At 44.4% G+C, this 20561-nt stretch overlaps 1 protein-coding gene across 1 annotated transcript in view; it reads right to left on the bottom strand.

The window, feature by feature from the left end:
* Window positions 1–20561, bottom strand: part of CFTR (CF transmembrane conductance regulator) — a 194069-nt gene that overhangs the window by 153833 nt on the left and 19675 nt on the right. The gene's annotated exons all lie outside the window — the stretch shown is intronic.

Consider the following 20561-nt stretch of genomic DNA (forward strand, 5'->3'; position numbering starts at 1 on the left):
TGTTACTTTTTTCCCACTAACTTGCAATATTTGCATTCTTAACAAGAGCCTTAGCAAAAAGGATGATAATTAGTTTTTTGTCTTTATTGCCCAGTCTGATAATTGCTAATTATTCCTGGAGAACAACAATAAAAATAACTGGGAACCGTCTGAATATTGCAATTAAAGTAATCCTGAGTAGGTTACACATACTTGGATAGAATTTAGGAATGTCCGTTCAGGATTTCTACCCCAGTATTTCTTCCATTAGAAATGAATGTATGCCTTGATTGGGTAGCTCAGTTGGTTAGAGTGCCATCCTGATATGCCAAGGTTGTGGGTTCGATCCCCAGTCAGGACACATACATGAAACAACCAATAAATGCATAAATAAATGGAACAGCAAATTGATGTTTCTCTCTCTCTCTCTCTCTCTCTCTCTCTCTCTCTCTCAAAGTCAATTCAAAAATAAAAATAAATTTTAAAAAATTTAGAAGTCCAGGTGTTTCATGAAGCAAAGCAAGTACACCTGGAATAACCAAAAGCAATAAATCGTATTCCTCCTCCTCCTCCAATTTGTCCCACCATCTCTTCCTCTCACTTCAAATTGATCTTGTCATCCTCCTTCATTCATATGCAGTCATTATATGTTGATAATAAACGTATATACTAATCTACTTAGAAACTGTCAGTTTCTAAAGTTCTGATTATTTCTAACAGAAACTAGCTAATCATTAATTATGAGGTAGTAGTCAGAGATCCATAAGATATACAGTGTTTTATAATTTATCAGTTTCAAACTGACTTTTTTAAAAAGTCTAGTGCCCCAGGTACACTATTCTGTTTACTTAATTGAGAGGCTTCAGGTTTTGTTGAGAAAAAATGTTATCACTTCATTTTTAAAAGACACACACACACACACACACACTCACACACAGATGCAACTATATTTAATTAGTTTCATTTTTTAGGACAAAACTTCCAATTTTTGTATAGAAATTTACCATGATATTTACCATGAGATTTAAGTAGCCCAAAAAATCTGGATAATCTTATAATAAAAAGAAATTTCCACTTATAGCCATTATTAAAGCCTTCATTTTCACAGAATCTATCCCCTTAAAACTACATAAGTAAAGCTTATAATCATTTTTCCATTTGACACTTAGTTTTCATTAATCCAACAGAGGCATCTGACATTTTCATCTATAGAATTTAAGATGAAGGTCAGGTATCAGATACGTTTAGTTCAAAATAATTTTATTTGTATAAAACTATCAGGTTTCTACAGTATTTAACATTCCTTGTTACTTAACTAGCCAAAAAATAAAATAGCAAATTCAAACCACTGATTGCATGAGACTTACAAATACTAACAAATTCATACACTCAAAGATAACAGTCTTTTTCCTTTTTGCATGAAATAATAAATACTTGAGGAACTAAGAAGAAATTACCCTAATTTGTGTAGACAAATTTAAAACACCAGAGGTTTTCTCATCACCCAAGATATTTACCATGAGATTTAAGTAGCCAAAAAAATCTGGATAATCTTAACTAAAGCAACTGTTGAAGTTGAGGCAGAGGAAAGAAAGAGAAGCATTAGAACAAAATCTGGTAATAAATCTAACCCCTGCAGCACAGCTCTCCCACTTTGCTTTAGTTACTTAGATAAGTTGCTATGGTGGGGAAAATTAACTTGACCAGAAGTCATCTCATTTCTATAAAGATTTTTAAAAACCTCACAAATAACACTTCAAATGTCACAGTTGTTTTATCAGCTTAAATTTGATGTTACCTTATAGTCAGATGTATTTTTCTCAATGAACTTTAGTGAAAATAAAACCTTGTACTTTTATTTTCACCTGGAAGTCACATCATTGGAGTCAGGGTCAAGCTGGTGAGTTCCTATTCTCTGTTTCCACAAGGCATTTACACAGTGTTTGCTGCTTATCCATAAAATGGTGAATTTATAAGCAATAACCACTTCAGTGTGCTCAATCACCTTTAGAAAGTACATGCTTGCTAAAGATCAGCCTTTTTTGTTTGTTAGAGTGTTAATTACTTATGAGACTCTAATGTACCAAGAGAATCACAGTTCATTTTTTCTCTCTGGATGAGTAAACAGTAAAGTAAATGTAGTCAATAAAATGCAGAAGAACTGGAAAAATTATTTGCTCCTCAGCAAAAGAGAACAAAACAATTCTGAAAAATCCTCTGGAGGCCCAGAGTTTAAAACCATACAGGCATCCTAATGTAAATCAATTTAACTTCATGCTTAGTGAATCCAAACATTAAATAGAAAATCTATCTGCCCACTTGATGAAATGCTTCTAACTATAAATGTATTAAGAATGTAAACATATTAAGCAAATGTCCAGAAAGGTATTTTCTTTTATGCTTATCTGTATTTTCTAATATTTAACAATGAGCATGTATAACTTTGGAAACAAGGGGAAGTTCTTATTTAAAGAACAAGGTACAATTATTAGACTTAATAAATGAATGCAGCACTGTAGCAGGATACAAAATTAACGCCAAGAAATCTATGGCATTTCTATACATCAATAATGAACTTACAGAAAGAGAGACTAAAAAAGCAATCCCATTTACCATCGCACCACAAAAATTAAGATACCTAGGAATAAACTTAACTAAGGAGGTAAAAGATCTATACGCAAAAACTAGAGGACAATGAAAAAAGAGATAGAGGAAGACATAAACAGATGGAAGAACATACCGTGTTCATGGATTAGCAGAATCAACATCATCAAAATATCCATACTTCCCAAAGCAATCTATAGATTCAATGCACTCCCCATTAAAATACCAACAGCATATTTCACAGACCTAGAAAGAACTCTCCAAAAATTCATCTGGAATAAAAAAAGACCCCAAATAGCCACAGCAATCCTGAGAAAGAAGAACAAAGTAGGAGGGATCTCAATACCAGATTTCAAGCTGTATTACAAGTCCACTGTTCTCAAAACAGCCTGGTACTGGCACAAGAACAGACATATGGATCAATGGAATAGAATAGAGAACCCAGATATTGACCCAAACCACTCTGCTCACTTAATATTTGACAAAGGAGGCATGAACAGACAATGTAGTCAAGACAGTCTCTTCAATAAATGGTGTTGGGAAAATTGGACAGGTACATGCAAAATAATGAAACTAGACCACTTACACCATACACAAAAATAAACTCAAAATGGATAAAGGACTTAAACATAAGACGGGAAACCATAAAGATACTAGAGGAATCCACAGGCACCAAAATCTCAGACATATGCCGAAGCAATTTCTTCACTGATACTGCTCCTAGGGCAATGGAAACTAAAGAGAAAATAAACAAATGGGACAACATCAAAATAAAGATTTTCACAGCAAAAGAAACCATCAACAAAACAACAAGAAAGCCCACTGCATGGAAGAACATATTTGCCAATCAGGGTTTGATCTCCAACATTTACAGGGAACTCATACAACTTAACAAAAGGAAGATAAACAACCCAATCAAAAAATGGGCAATGGACCTTAATAGATACTTTTCCAAAGACAGAAGGAAGGCCAAGAGGCATATGAAAACATGCACAAAGTCACTAATCATCGGAGAGAGGCAAATCAAAACGAAAATGCGGTACCATCTCACACCTGTCAGAATGGCAATCATCAACAAATCAACAAACAAGTGCTGGTGAGGATGCGTAGAAAAAGGAACCCTCGTGCACTGCTGGTGGGAATGCAGACTGGTGCAGCCACTGTGGAGAACAGTATGGAGTTTCCTCAAAAAACTAAAAATGGAACTCCCATTTGACTCAGTGATTCCACTTCTGGGAATATATCCCAAGAAACTAGAAACACCAATCAGAAAGGATATATGCACCCCATATGTTCATAGCAGCACAATTCACCATAGCTAAGATTTGGAAACAGCCTATGTGCCCATCAGCAAATGAGTAGATTAGAAAACTGTGGTACATCTACACAATGGAATACTACGCTTCGGTAAAAAAGGAGTTCTTACCATTTGCAACAGCATGGATGGAACTGGAGAGCATTATGCTAAGTGAAATAAGCCAGTCAGAGAAAGATAAATATCACATGATCTCACTCATTTATGGAATACAAGAGGCCCAGTGCACGAAATTCATGCACTGGGGTGGAGGGGTCCCTCAGCCTAGCCTGCACCCTCTCGCAGTCCAGGACCCCTCAGGGGATGTCCACCTGCTGGCTTAAACCTGTTCCCCACTAGGAACAGGCCTAAGCCGACAGCTGGAAATCCCTCTCCCAGTCCGGGACCCCTCGCTCCTTACCGCCCACCTGCTCGCTGTTCCTTACCACTCAGCTCATGGCTCCTATCTTTCTGTGTAGTTGTCTGTGGGCCAACTGCTCTCTTCCTTCTCATTTAGGGTGAGCAGCATGTGAGGGCAGAGCATGCTGTTGTGGAAAGCAGAGGGCTGCCCGGAGCTGAGGGGAGTGGCCAGGCCCACAGGGTGAGAGGTGGACATAGAAGACACTATCTCACCCAATTGTGGGGCGGGCTAGCTGGCCTTCATATGCCTGATGCCAGCCAGGGGGGGACCAAGCAGGGTGTCCGCCTCTCCATTCTCCATCCTTCCATCTGTGACACCTGTCACCCTTGCCAGGCCGCCCCCAAAGTGAGTTCAGCTCAATCCCTGAATATAAAAGGGCATGGGGGGTAGGGGGGCTCCACTCCAGTGCCCGATTCCCAGCAACAGGACCTGGTCGACAGGATGGTGGCCACAGCTGCAGAACAGATCTGTTTCAAGAAAAGTTGGGAATGCAGACTTTCGTATGAGCCCCTATTCCAAAAGGTGGCAGTTTATTCACATTGTGGCAAAGACACCTTCAAAAGTAACATAAGTGGGTGAAGTCAGGGCCAAACCAGGCCATTTCCTCATCCAATCTCTCTGAGCGCGTGGACAGAACCAAGTCTCAGCTCTTCGCAGGACACTTCCGGGGTTGTTTATAAGCCTAAAGGACAGTAGTCTGTCTCCATTCTTGTTCTTTGGGATTTTTTCATCGTCAGATAAAAGGATACGTACATTGGGGCAATCCTCTCAAGATACAATATTCCAGCAGTTGCACCCATGTGACGATGATAGCACCCCTCAGAGGGAGGAAGCCGGCAGATGGGGAGCAGGGAATTCTGAAAACCAAAGCGATGACAGAGATGCTAAGCCTTTCCTTCATGCATCTGACACCCCTCCTCATGTGGCCTGTAGGCCAGGTGTCTGCTGGACCTTTACCACTTGATGTCCCACCCCATGTGCTCTGCCCCAGCCCTGGAGAGCAGGGGGCGTCTGGGCGCACCCCCTCCCCCAGCTGGGACGGTCCCCACTGTGCTTCCACCTCCTTGGGAAACTTTGATTTTCCAGCTCTGTCCTCGTGGGAGAGCCATAGGGGCACCGGATCCCTTTCCTTCCTTCAAAAGTGCCCTGAAAAGTGAGAAGACAGCTATACCAGGAAGTGTTCGCTCAAGTTCAGCAAGAGTTTGCGATTTGCCGTAGGCACGTTGAACAGTTTTCTCTTAGCCCGTTTGTGGGGGTGTACTCTGATTTAAAACCAATGGACTGAACAAACAGAAGCACTTTCTGCAGGGAGCTCTGGGATCCAGGTTTGAAGGCCGGCAACGCCCCAATCGCAGTTCCCCCATGTCCAAGCCAGGGCCCAGAGCTCCCTTCGGCTGCCACTCCATGGCGGGAGGGAATTCTGAGCCCCGCTGGGGACTGCGACAGGGAGCTCTGGGCCCCGGGTTTGAAGGCCGGCCATGCCCCCATTGCAGTTCCGCTGGGTCCCTGCCAGGGCCCAGAGCTCCCTTCGGCTGCAGGCCCAGGCCAGGGCCCAGGGCCCAGTTGTTTGGTAATTCCTCACTGCCCCCACCCCTGCCAGCCTGGTTGCCCCACGCAGCCTCCTGTTTGGTCATTCGTTCCAGTCATGAAGACCCTGGCTCTTTATATATATAGATAATGAACAACATAAACTGATGAACAAAAACAGATCCAGAGACAGAGAAACATCGATCAGACCGTCAAACCTTAGAGGGAAGGTAGGGGAGGGTGGAGGTAAGGGGAAGAGATCAACCAAAGGACTTGTATGCATGCATATAAGCCTAACCAATGGACACAGACACCAGGGGGGTGAGGGCATGAGTCAGCGGATGGGGAAGTAATAGGGGGATAAGAACACATATCTAATACCTTAATCAATAAAGAAATAAAAAATAAATAAAAAACAAGGTACATCCCATCTATAAAGAGGGGATATGCAAATTGACCACCACACTGTAACAAGATGGCTGAGCCCACAGCAGAGGCGGGGATCCTGGAACAGAAGATGGCTGCACCCACAGTAGAGGCCAAGTTCCCATAATGAGCCTTAATGAGCAATCAGCAGGGACCTGAGGCTGCATGGCACTGGGCCAGGGCAGGGGACCTGAGGTTGCACCCCCGCCTGGTAGGGCTTGACAGGGGATCTCAGGGCATGCCCTCCACCCCGGCGCCAGGCTGGGAGACCTCAGGCCGTGCCCCCCACCCAGCAGGGCTCAACAGGGGACCTCAGGCTGCGCCCCCGGCCTGGCATGGCTTAACGGGGAACCTCAGGCTGCACCCCCTGCCCCAGCGCCAAGCCAGATGACCTGAGGCCATGCCCCGCCCCCCGCCCGCAGGGCTTGACAGGGGACCTCAGGCTGCACCCCCGCCCCAGTGCTGGGCCAGGGGACCTGAGGCCGTGCTCCCCACCTGGCAGGGCTTGACAGGGGGCCTCAGGCCATGTTCCCCGCCCTGGTGCCAGGTTGGGGGACCTCAGGCCATGCCCTCCACCCTGGCACTGGGCCAGAGGACCTGAGGCCATGCCCCCCACCATGGGGGGTTTGACGGGGGACTTCAAGACGCGCCCCCTGCCCCAACCCAGTGCCACGCAGCCTCAGGTCCTCTGGCCCAGTGCCAGGTGCCAGGCTGGGGGACCTCAGGCCATGCCCACCACCCTGGTGCCAGGCCAGGGGACCTGAGGCTGCACCCCTACCTGGCGGGGCTTGACAGTAGTAGAGCAGGCCAGGTCTGGATCTAGCCCAATGGGGGTGGGGCCGGCCGGGTCTGGGTCTAGCGTGATTTTGAGGTGCACATGGGTGGGCAGGGACTTGACTCTGGTTCCCGTAGCATGCCCCAGACTCTGTCAGGAGGAAGATTTTCATATACATTTTACTAATTTTTCTTTCATCTCTGACACTTCTATTATAGAGAAAGGGCAAATAGCAATATTAAAATATTTCCTCTAATTAATTCCTTTTTAATGTGCACGAATTTCATGCACTGGGTCACTAGTATAATTATAATTCATTACCTGCTAAAGCTATCCATGAACCTAAACCTTATGTTCAAATATGTCCTAATTCCATTTTTTCATATAATGTTCAGTATCAATAATAATTTCCCATAATATCCCTTTTCTTCTTTTTTGATATGATTGACTGAGGTAATACTTCATCTTAAAGACCACAAAGTCCCAGTCACTTAAATCCTACTACAAATCAGTTACTGAAAAAACTAGTGATTTTTGTTGTTGTTAATCCTCACCCGAGGATATTTTTTCCATTGATTTTTAGAGAGGGTGGAAAGGAGGGAGAGAGAGAGAGGCAGGCAGATAGAGAAGAGACACATCGATTGCTTGCCTCCCACATATGCCCCAACCAGCGCCAGGGATCAAATCTGCAACCCAGGTAAGTGCCCTTGACTGGGAATCAAAACCATGACCTTTCAGTGCATAGGCCTACACTCTAACCCTGAACAACACGGGCCAGTGTGGAAAAAAAGAGCAATTTTAAGAGAGAAAATACAACCTGAGTTTTTAATCCTATCTCTTTCATTTCCCAGCCATGTGACCTTGAAAAACACTCCTTAAGATCTCTCAGAGAAACTAACAACATTAACCATTGCCAGAACAACAAAAATAAGATACCTAGAATAAACTTAACCAAGGAGGTAAAAGACCTGTAAAAACTATAGTACACTGTAAAAAGAAATAGAGGAAGACACAAACAAATAGAAGCATATACCATGTTCATGGATTGGAAGAATTAATAATTAAAATGTCTATACTAGCCAAAGCAATCTACAGATTCAATGCATTCCCAAATAAAATACTAATGGCATACTTCACAGAGCTAGAACAAATACTCCAAAAACTTATATAGAACCATAAAAGACCCCAAATAGCTGCAGAAATCTTGAGAAAGAAGATCGAAGTAGGAGGGATCATTATACCAGATATCAAACTATACTACAAAGCTATTATAACCAAAACAGCCTGGTACTGGCACAAGAACAGGCATATAGACCAAATCTGAACAGAGACCCAAAAATTGACCCACGCCATTACAATCAATTAATATTTGACAAAGGAGGCAAGAACATACAGCAGAGTAAAGACAGTCTCTTCAACAAATAGTGTTGGGAAAACTGGACAGACACATGCAAAAAGATGAAACTAGACCACCAACTTACACCATACACAAGAGTAAAGTTAAGGTGGATAAAAACTAAAATGTAAGGAATGAAACCATAAAAATCTTAGAGGAAAACACAGGCAGTAAAATCTCAGACATCTCACGTAGCAATATGTTTACGGATACATCTCCTAGAGCAAAGGAAACTAAGGAGAAAATAAACAAATGGGACTACATCAAAATAAAAAGCTTCTGCACAGCAAAAGCACCATCAAACTGGAAAGGAAACCCACTGAATGTAAGAACATATTCACTAATGTTACATCTGATAAGAGGTTAATATCCAAAATATATAAAGTACTCATAAAACTCAACAAAAGACAATCTAATTAAAAACTGGACAGAAGACCTGAATAGGGGATTGGGGGGATAAGAAGAGATAAACCAAAGAATTTATATACTTATATGCATCACCCATGGACACAGGCAATAGGTTAGTGAAGACCTGGAGTGGGGGTGTGGGTGGGTAGGGGTTGGGAGGATGGGGGGAAATGGGTGATATCTGTAATATTATCTTCTATTCTAATAAAAGGGTAATACGCTAATTAGACCAGGTCAACAGGCCATCTTCCGGATGTCTGACTTCCTTCCGGACAAAGCCATGGTGGTGGGGGCCGAGGCAGTGGCAGTTAGGGGAGAGATCAGGCTGGCAGGGGAAAGCAGTTAGGGGTGAGATCAGGCTGGCAGGGGGTTAGGGGCAACCAGGCCAGCAGGGGAGGGCTGCTGGGGGTGACCAGGCTGGCAGGGGAGGGCCGCTGGGGGCAACCAGGCTGGCAGGAGAGGGCAGTTGGAGGCATTGGGCAGGCAGGCAGGTGAGTGGTTAGGAGCCAGTGGTCCTGGATTGCGAAAGGGATGTCTGAGGGATCCCAGATTGGAGAGGGTGCAGGCTGGGCTGAGGGACACCCCCCCACCCCCCCCCCCATGGATGAATTTCGTGCATTGGGCCTCTAGTCAATAATAACAAAATATACTTTAAAATAAAAAAAAAGATCTCTCAGCTGTAGCTCACTGGTAATAACTATCATGACTACTGTACCTGGTTTTCATGGAGGCCAAATTCAATGTTCTCTATAAAACATTACAACTGTACATCACTGCAAATATCTTCACATAAACTACTTGGTTTCAGTTTAACTTTCAGAGCACTAGAGTTTACTGTTATTGGGATTATAACAACAATAATAGCTAACAGTAGAGTATTAATTACCACAGCCCTGCAAAATTAAGTATTTCACATACATTATTTCATCTGATCTCCACAATAATTCAAGAAGTAAGTCCTATTATTATCTCTACTGAACTAAGGCTGAGGGAGTTTAATAATTTGTCCAGGGCAGAGCTGGAATTAAAACCAGACTGTGATGCCAAAGCCTACACTTGTATCATATTTGTCATATTAGGACTAATTTTTTAAAAACTAGTGTACACTTAGATGTAACAGCAAAAGCACAAGCAACAATGGGGGGGAGGGGATCAGATAAATTAAGCATTATAAAAATTTAAAACTTTTAAACTTCAAAGGACACAAAGAAAGTGGAAAAATGACTGAAAGAACAGGAGAAATTTTTTAAAATAATACATCTGATAACTTGTATCTAGAATATATAGGGTATCCACAAAAATGTATACATACTTTGAATAATTATTAATTCCAATGTTTCTTTCTTTTCAGATTTAACCCATTGGAATTAATAATTATTCAAAGTGTGCATACAATTTTGAGTGGACACCCTGTATAAGGGACTCATAATTCAATAACAAAAAGACAAATAAACCAATTTAAAAATAGGTAAAGAATCTGAATATACTTTTCCCCAAAGAAGATAAACAAACATCCAATAAGAACATGGAAGGACACTAAAAACCATTAGCCATTAGAAAAATGAAAATCAAAACCACAATTAAATACCACTTTACACCTACTAGGCTATAATAAAAAAGATAGACAATAATGTATGGAAAAATTGGAACCCTCATCCCTGCTGGTGGAAATGTAAAATGTACAGCCACTTTGGAAAACAGTCTGACAGAATATCATCTATATATATATATATATATATATATATATATATATATATATATATAAAAGCCTAAGTGACCGTTACGATGGAACGACTGGTCACTATGATGCACACTGACCACTAGGGGGCAGACGCTCAACACAGGAGCTGCCCCCAGCCAGCAGGTCCCGATGGCCCAATCAGGGCCTGCTGGCCAACCTCCCAGTCCCTCCCCCTGGCCAGGCCCCAGGCTGGGACGGGGACCTGGGGGTGGGTGGCAGCAGATGTGGGCAGCGAGGGAAGGAGTGGGGGAGGTGGGAAGGTGGGGAACCTGATCGGCCATGATCTCCAGCCAGGCCTAGGGACCACACCAGTGCACGATTTTCGTGCACCGGGCCTCTAGTTCAGTGATAATAAGGAATGATGTACAAATTCATGCCATAACATGGTTGAATCTTGAAAACATGAAAGAAGCCAGTCACAAAAGACCACATTGTTCCACTTATACAAAATATTCAGAATAGGCTAATCTATAAAGACAGAAAGTAGATTAGTATTTGCCCAGGACAGAGGAAGGAGAAGGAATGGGGAGTGATTGGGTATAAGCATGGAGTTTCTTTTTGGGGTGATAAAGTGTTCTAAAATTGATTGCAGAGACAGTTACACATCTCTATGAATATATTAAAAACCATTTAATTGTATACTTTAAATGGGTGAATTTTTTGTTATGTGAGTTATACCTCAGCAAAAACAATAAAAAAGGTTTCTGGTCAAGATGTTAGCGTAGGTAAATGTGGTAATTGCATTCTCCCACATCCACATCAATACTACCACTAAAGAACAACCATCATTCAGAACCACCTGAAATCTAATTGAACAGAAGTCTTACAACTAAGGATATAAAGAAGAAGCCACATCAGCATATGTGGGAGGAGCTTAGACACAGAATAGCTGGTTCCACACATGTGTGAAATTTAAAAATCAGGAGAGATATCTCAACTGCAGGCATCCCCCGTGAGAAGCAAGGCATCCTAGCCCCACACCAGGTCCCCATTCCAGGGTTCTAGTGCTGGGACGAGAAGTCCCCATAACTTCTGGCTGTAAACACCAGCAGGAATTGTGGCTGAGTGAGACAGAAGGCTCCTGGTTCTCAGGCATTCCTCTTAAAGGGCCAGCACACAGACTTACTCATTCTGGGCTCCAGCGCAGGAACAGCAGCTTGAAAGAATTAAATTTTCAGGCTAGAAGGGCAACTTTCTCTCAGGTGGAAGTGCTGGTAGAGGCCATTGTTCCTTTGCTGAGCCCTCCCTCCACAGAGCTGGAGTATTCATCAACCTGGCTCACACTGTTTGCCCTGTCCTGTTGATTCCCTGTGACCCTGCCCCACCAACTTTCTGGTCTACCCAAGCCATTTCCAGTGGCTCTTCTGTACAAATGGCCTGTCTTGGCTTATGCTGCTCATTTTCCTAAAATCTCTCAAAGGTTCTCAAATCCCAGCAAGCAACAACTGGCCCCAGCATGCTCCATATCTCTTGCTAAGTGGCCCTAGGCCCAGCATACTGGCAGCCAGCATTAGTTTGCATCTTTACTTCTCCGGGGCACCTCCAAGCCCAGCACAAGCATCAGTCATCAGCATATTGGTTTGTAGCTCATGTCCAGTAGCCCTGGGCAGGGATCAGGAAGTAGTTGACCTTGGCCTGCACCTCCTGGGAGGCCACCAAGCCAGCACACCCTGTGGACAGCTTCAGACCATACTGAAGCACTATCCAACTATCTCCACAATTGACACACTCAAGAGGTAGACTCAGCAGGCATCAGAGCTCCACTAAAGCAAGTCTTGCTCCATGGGGTTGGCCCCTGCACAGCAGATTCTCTGCTGTGGTTGCCAGTCCATGCAGTTGATCTGCCTGAGGGTAAATTTCTCCCATTGAGGTGCCAATAACAATCAAGGCTCAACTACAATGGGAGGGTCCACACAATTCACCAGGAGATGCACCTGGAACAGCCAGCTCGGGTGACTCTGGACACTTGCACCACTGGGCCCTACGGGACACTTACTACATAAGGCTACTCTACCAAGACTAGGAGACGTAGCAACTTTACATAATATATAGAAACATGCCCAGGAAGGCAGCCAATATGAGGAGGCAAAGAAACATGTCTCAAATGAAAGAACAAAATTCCAGATAAATAAGTAAATAAAATGGAGACAAGCAATCCACCAGATGCAGAGTTCAAAACACTGGTTATAAGGATGATAGTGAACTTAGGGGAAGAGTAGATGAACTTAGTGAGAACTTCAACAAAGAGGTAAGAAACATAAAAATGGAGACAGAAAACATTTTTAAAAAGTCAGAAAAAAAAAGAATACAGTAACTGAAATGAAGAGTACATTACAGGAAATCAATAATAAAGCACATGAAGCAGAGGGTCAAACCAGCATTATGAAAGATAAGGAAGCAGAAAACATTCAAACAGAATAGCAAAAAGAAAAGATAATCCAAAAAAGTGAGGATAGTATAAGGAGCCTTTGGGACAACTTCAAGCATACCAACATTCACATCACGGGGATGTGGGAAGGAGAAAAGAGAAAGAACCAAAATTTGAAAAAATAGTGACTGAAAACTTCCCGAACCTGTTGAGGGAAATAAACATACAAGTCCAGGGAGCACAGAGTCTCAAACATGATGAACCCAAAGAGACCCACACCAACACCCATCATGATTAAAATGCCAAAGGTTAAAGACAAAGAGAAAAGCAATTACTTACACCTATGAGGAGATCCCATAAGACTGTCAGCTGATTTATCAACAGAAACTTTGCAGGCCAGAAGGGATTGCATGAAATAAAGTAATTAAATGCAAGGACCTACAACCAAGATTACTCTACCTGGCAAAGCTTTCATTTAGAATCTAAGGAGAGATAAAAAGTTTACCAGACAAGTAAAAGGTAAAGGAGTTCATCAACCCAGTGCTACAAGAAATGTTAAAGGTTCTTCTTTAAGTAGAATAAAGATCAAATATATGAATAATAAAATGGCAATAAATACATAGCTATCATACATTAAAAACAGTTTCCCTAGTTTCACTTATATTTTCAATGACAGCAAAGGTATGGATATCTAGAATAACCTTTAGTTAGTGTTTTAATTTGTCCGATAATTTTTCCATCATTATGTTTTTTGAACATTGTTGCCCATTTTAGAGAGGGAGAAAATGGAGTTTATACAGGAAAGAGGTAGCTAGTTAGCCAATTCCAGAGCTACTCAAATTACATGAAACCCAATAGAGGAAGTGTAGATGTGGGAGATGTGAAGGTGGGAATTGGGAGTTAAAATGAACTGTGACAATGTTTCACGAAATAACATAGTCATAGTTATGACAAGTGACATAAACATCTCGCATGTCTTGTTTCTTGAATCTTTTGACTGGGCCAGACTTTGGACTGGGCTGAAAAACATTGTTTTACAAATAATCTATATATATAAAATCTCTATAAATAAAAGGCTAATATGCTAAGCGTCCCTCTGCCCATCCGACCAGTCACTATGACACACACTGACCACCATGGGGCAGACAATCAATGCAGGAGCTGCCAGTTGCAGTGACTTGGCAGCAGCAGTTCTCGGGTGATGCACCCCAAAACCAGAGGGGAGGGAGTCTGATTCCTCATGGGGCTGCACGATTCCACCTTCGGCCGAGGGTTATGTTGTTGCTGGGGCACTGTCGGCTCCGAATCTGGTTTACTGCACACTTGCATTTGCATTCCACACCCTGTACTACAGCAACTTTGCAGAGTGCCCTTTGCAGAGTGCCCTCTCGCACTCCGGGACCCCTCGGGGGATGTCAGAGAGCCGGTTTCTGCCCAATCCCCGCAGGCCAGGCTAAGGGATCCCACCCGCTCATTCTGAAGATGCCGGGGAGGGACTGAGGAAGTTGGCTCCAGGGCATGTCTGGCCCATCTCGCCCAGTCCCGCCCCACCTGCCACCTTCTAATTAATTTCCTTTCAATGTGCACGAATTCGTGTACCAGGTCACTAGTTGTTTATAAATTCAGAAGGAAAGCAGACATCCTGACCAAAGGGCTAATCATGGACTCTGTCAGAAGAATCAGTAACCCATTATACAGACCCAAGAGTAGCTCAGCTTGTTAGCACTAATAGGAATTCTTTCTTCTTTTCATGTAATTATCCCTTTCCTTTTCTCATAAAAACCCCTTGCTTCCATCTTGTAATTAGGACACTATTTGGGTTTCTGCCTGAATCTGTATTCCCAAATTTCAATTCTTTGAAATAAATACTTGTTACCGCTTAAAAAAGGAAAGAAGGAAGGATAGAAGAAAGGAAGGGAGGGAGGGAGGGAGGAAGGAAGGAAGGGAGGAAGAGAGGAAGCCAACATACAGGAAACAACTCTCATCATCAGTTTGGAAAATTTTCCCAAATGTTAATTTTTCACTCTTAGAACAGATAAAATGTAAATTCTTATTATGCTGACTTTAACACTCTAAGCCCTTTCAGATATGTTAGTGCCTGGGTGGCTTACTGGAAGTGATTAAGACTGAATAGCCCATGGATTGATGACATGCAACAGGAGTTGTGTAAATTGTTTACTTCCTGTTCCCAGAAGCAAAACAATTTCTGGAACCACTATGAATACAGAAAAGTGGTAATGGTGATAGCATTGTAAAGAAACTGGCACTGCCATGGAAAGGCCACTTCTAACAGATATACCTAATTCATTCACATGACTTGGATTTCAGGAACTCAACCAAATGAGAGATAACAAGCAATTCTACAAAATATCCTACCCATCTTGACAGATACCCAGAGAAGAAGCAAAGCATGGTGACATACAGCCCATGCCCATGTACTGTAGAGACGCACCCTCAGTGTTGTTCCACGGTTTTAGTTTGATTTTTATTCTATCTAGACATGAAGCCACTAATAAAAGGAACAAAACTAATTGTAGCTGACGCAAATGACTAGAAAAATGGAATGAATTTCCCTGTAAAGTTGTTATATCCCGTATGAGTTAATTTTCAGGAGCTCTCTACAAACCAGAAAGACAAGCGATACCGTTGCTCTCAGATTTCTGATTTTTATTTCCATTGGCAATAGGAAATATATTTGAAACCAAGAAAATAAGGAAGAGGGGAAATGGACTGGCCTTAAGATTTTACAGCAGATACGCCACTGGGTGACTGGCTGGCATTTGTAAAAGCTCACAGAGAGAAACTTGTGTGATTGTCAGCCCTCATCACTATTACTGTTACTTCAGACAATCACACACCAGAGATCAGAGCAGTTTGAAGCATGGCCAGTGGTAGCTGAGAGGGAGAGAAGGAAACAAGTTGTACCTCTTCTCTCTAAGGCAGGAACACAACATACTTCACATGAGTGATATAAGGATATCTCCCACATAACATATTGATTTAACTTTGCTGGTATTTGTTTTATAATTATCCCACTTATTTGGTATTCCCTTCCTTTTTCCAGAACTGGGAATCCCTTATTGAAGCTCTTTGTACACCTGGTTTATTCTACCACCACCACTAAGACCCAAAATAAACACTCTCTTAAGGGCTTCTCTATTCTTTGGCAATAAAAAAACCACATCCTTTCTGAGCCATGGTTTTCATTCTGGAATTAATTTGACATGTGGAATCAAAGCTACTTGATTTTGTTTTTCCCAGTGGAAAGAAGTTTCTCGAAGTGTGAAGATGACACTGCTCTTATGGGGACAGCAATCTTCTGAGAAGCTCTGGGCTGTGGAGTCAGGGACCTGCTTGGTATGAGCCACCATAGGAAAAGCACATGCTAGACTCTCATGACCTTCAACATCCAAATGACTTATACTTGCCTCGCTATGTGTGCAAAATGTCTCACTGCTTATTAAATCCTGACACCCGCTTTTCCAAAGTTAAAAATATAGGCGGTATCATTTCTCCCAGCACTGGTTATTTGAAGATGTTTATGTATTTGTTTATTTTGCTGTATGGATGGAATGATAATGGGGCTGGAGGTGGCCTTGGAGATGTTTGCAGATGAAGATGGTTAAATAGCTCCAGGGGACACTGGCACATGCTGCCTCAGAAAGACAAAGCTGATGGTTTTGCAAACTCAGTCATGATAAAGCTGGTTTCTAGGCTTCTTCTTGGCATCACCTAACCAGGTCATCAGTCAAATCCAGAACTTTTCCCACCTATCTCCACCTTCTCTTCACTGGCTTGTGTGTGCTCCCTGCTCTGTTACACTGCTCCACAGAGTGTTACGCAGGGTTACTTCTCAGGGACGTCAGAGGCTCTGTTCAGACCTCCCAGCTGCAGGGTATTTCCCATCTCCTACCTTTATATGGAATTTGGTTATTGTTTACATTATTATTGTTATTATTTCCGTTATTATTTCACTCTCTAGAAAAACAAATCACAAATTATAGCATTAAAAGTTCAATTTACATCTTTATTCATTCCCCCTTTGGTGAGGGGAAGCACATGTATGTAGACACATTGTATGACTCAAGATTTAAGTTTATGATCCTGTTCCTGAGGTTGTGGAGCAACATTAATGCTATTTTTTCCTTTTATTGGAGCCTTGATATTACTGACAGACACTAATAGTAAACCCCTAAGAAGGGCCAGGGAGGAGAGCAGTACCTTAACCTCACTCATCCCCACTGTGAATCCCAGAAAAAAGGAGCATGACACAGGCAGGGAATGGAGACTGCCAGTGGTTCCAGGTTTTCCAAGGAAATAAGACTCCACTGCAAGAGCTTCACTTTAAATCCCCTTCGCTTAATCTTTACTTTTTTTTCATATAAGCCACATCCTATATAATCTACACTAATAAAAGAGAAACATGCAAATTAACCCTCACTCTGCTACACCAAGCCACGCCCACCAGCCAATCAGAGCAGGTATGCAAATTAACCATCAAAGATGGCCAGTGAATTTGCATACACAGGCCAGGTGGCAGCACCATGGCCTGCCCCTAGGGGTCCAGGTCCATCGGGGGCCGGGGGAGGCCTGGTAGGCAGCGCCAGACACCGCTGGCAAGGTACCAGTCCATCAGGGCCCTGGGAGGCGGATTGAGCAGTGCCAGATGCCATCCGTGGGGTCCAGGTCCATCACAGGCCCCAGGAGGGGCAGTGGCCTGCCTAGCCACTCCCGTGGGGCCCGGGGAACATCACAGCCCAGGGGAGGCACGGCTGGGCCTGCTTAGCCACTCCCGTGGGGCCCTGGGAACATCGCAGCCCAGGGGAGGAGCTGCTGGGCCTGCTAAGCCACTCCCGTGGGGCTCTGGGAACATCGCAGCCCAGAGGAGGAGCTGCTGGGCCTGCTAAGCCACTCCCGTGGGCCCCAGGAACATCGAAGCCCAGGGGAGGCATGGCTGGCCCGCCTAGCCACTCCTGTGGGGCCCGGGAACATCGCAGTCCAGGGGAGGCATGGCTGGGCCTGCCTAGCCACTCCTGTGGGGCTCTGGGAACATCGCAGGCATGGGGTTGCTGAGACCCAGACAGGGCCTCTGGCCACAGATTCACAGCTTCGCAGAAACCGACTCTACCAGGCCGCCCGGTGGCCATGTGGCTGGGCCACAGGGTGCCCATTCAAGATGTGACACAGAGAGGAGGTGCGGGAGGAAATCCAGAGAATGGGATGTGGGTGTTCAAGACTCACTTCCATTGGGCTTTGTCCTTCTTGGTCTTGGTTCTTTTCTGTCGGGCCTGGAGCCCAAGCACTGCAGGAGAGAGGGATAGATGAAGGCCGAATGTGGAAGAAGAGGCGTCCCGACTGTGGGGCTGCCTGAGGGGCGGCTCCAGGGCGAGTGCCACAGCTTTGGCAAAGCAACTGGCCAGGAGTGGGGCGTTCCAAGGGGCGCCAAGCAGCGCCTCACCATCCCTCTATGAGGACACCCCACACAGGCGCTGCCTTAGCCAGCAGGCTCTGGGCGACATCTGCAAATGCTACTGTAACCTCTAAGATTCTGGGCAAAGAACTGACCCTGTGCCCCTCTGGGTACCAGGCTTGCTAGGAGTGTGCTGTTACCAGTGCCATAGATCAAAGGCAAAAACCTGGCGAGGCGGGGTACAGCAGAGGCAGCTGGGGCAGGGGACTGGCAGGCAGGGATCTGCCTCACCTGCAGAGAGAGAGGTTCTGCAGTGACCCCAAGATGTGGGTGGGCCCAGCCAGGGATCAAGGGACATGGAAGGACACTGGGGTAGAGGAGCAAGGATCCACAGCCCTGAGGTGGGGGTTGAGGAGCGGTGCCACCTCAGTGGAGGGGTGCCGCACTGCAGGGTACCGTACTGACTGACGTGATTCAGAGAAGTTCCCAGTGCTAACCGGTGTGTCCCAGTGCCTTCACTGAGCTTTGATGGCCAATTGAGATACTATATAAGGAAAATGAGGGAAGAAGTGAGAAAGAAAAGGAAAGGCGAACAACACAAAAGAAAGACTGGAAGGAACCTGTAAACGCTTTGTCACTTAAATAGGGAATATAGTCAGTAGTGTTGTAATGATGGTATGATGCCAGGTGGATATCGGAATTATCGGGGAACACTTTGTAAAGTATATGATTGTCTAACCATTATTCTGTAACTAACATAAAACCTGAAACCAATACAAAATAATATTGAATGTAAAGAAATAAAAATTGGAGTGAAATTTTTATAAATTTCAAAGTTTAAATAAAGGCTGTAAAGGAAGGAAGGGGGAGAATAAAAATAGTGTTTTTCATTTTACCACTTCATTAAAAAGACAGTTGTCTTTATATGGTGCTTTTATACTTTTCTAAGTCATTATCTCATTTTAATTTCAGGGCAACTTAAAGACAAGATAATTATTCCCTCCACTATTCAAAGAAAGGAAATCTTGGTGTCTGATCCCAATGATTGAACCGTCAAGCCCTTATTGTATAGCAGGGTTAGTAAAATTTTCTGTGAAGGGTCATATCTATACTAATAAAAGCCTTGGAGGTGATCAGGCCAGCAGGGGAAGGTAGTTGAGGGCAATCAGGCCAGCAGAGGAGCAGTTAGGGGGCAATTAGGCCGGCAGGCAAGCGGTTAGGAGCCAGCAGTCCCAGATTGTGAGAGGGATGTTCAACTGCAGGTTTTGGGATCAAGCCTAAACCTACAGTCGGACATCCCCCGAGGGGTCCCAGATTGGAGAGGGTGCAGACTGGGCTGAGGGACACCCTCCCCAGTGCATGAATTTCGTGCACGGGGCCTCTAGTCCTATCTACACTAATAAAAGAGAAACATGCAAATTGACCATCACTCCACTATGCCCACCAGGCAATCAGAGCGAGTATGCAAATTAACCCAACAAAGATGGCGGTTAATCTGCATAGAAAGACTGAAGACAGCGTAGAAGGAAGAGGGAGGGAAAGCGGAAAGCGGGGCGGCGGCGGGAGGGGAAGAGCGGGTGGGAGGGACGGCGGGAGGGAAAGCGGGGATGCGGGGGGTAGGGTGGCGGTGGCTGGAGGGAAGCCCATCTCAGGGGGCTTCACTCTCTTCTCTGCTTCGCTCAGGTCGCAGGAAGCCCTATTCTTGCAGGAATAGGCCTGAGGAAGCCCTATTCTTGCAGGAATCTTCCTGCAACGGGCCTCTCTCTCTATATATATAAAAGCATAATATGCAAATTGACCAGACAGTGAAACGACCAGTGGGCTATGATGTACACTGACCACCAGGGGGCAGACACTCAACACAGGAGCTGCCCTCAGCCCACAGGCCCTGATTGCCCAATGGGGGCCTGCTGGCCAACCTTTTGGTCCCTCCTCCTGGCCGGCAGGCTCCAATTGCCAGATGGGGAACCAGGAACCAAAGGTGGGGGGTGGGGGACGTGGGCAGAGCTGGGTCCCTGATCGCCCCACTGGTTGCCCCACACACATAGGACAACCGGTGGCAGGGGGTGGAGCCAGCTGCCGGCAGCCGGGGAAGATCAGCCCTGATTGCAGGCCAGGCCTAGGGACCCTACCCATGCACAAATTTTGTGTGCCTGACCTCTAGCATATAATAAAGAGATAATATGCAAATTGACCATCACTCCAACACACA

This window comes from Eptesicus fuscus, chromosome 14 (genome assembly GCF_027574615.1).
Source record: "Eptesicus fuscus isolate TK198812 chromosome 14, DD_ASM_mEF_20220401, whole genome shotgun sequence".
In the NCBI taxonomy this organism is placed as follows: Eukaryota; Metazoa; Chordata; class Mammalia; order Chiroptera; family Vespertilionidae; genus Eptesicus; species Eptesicus fuscus.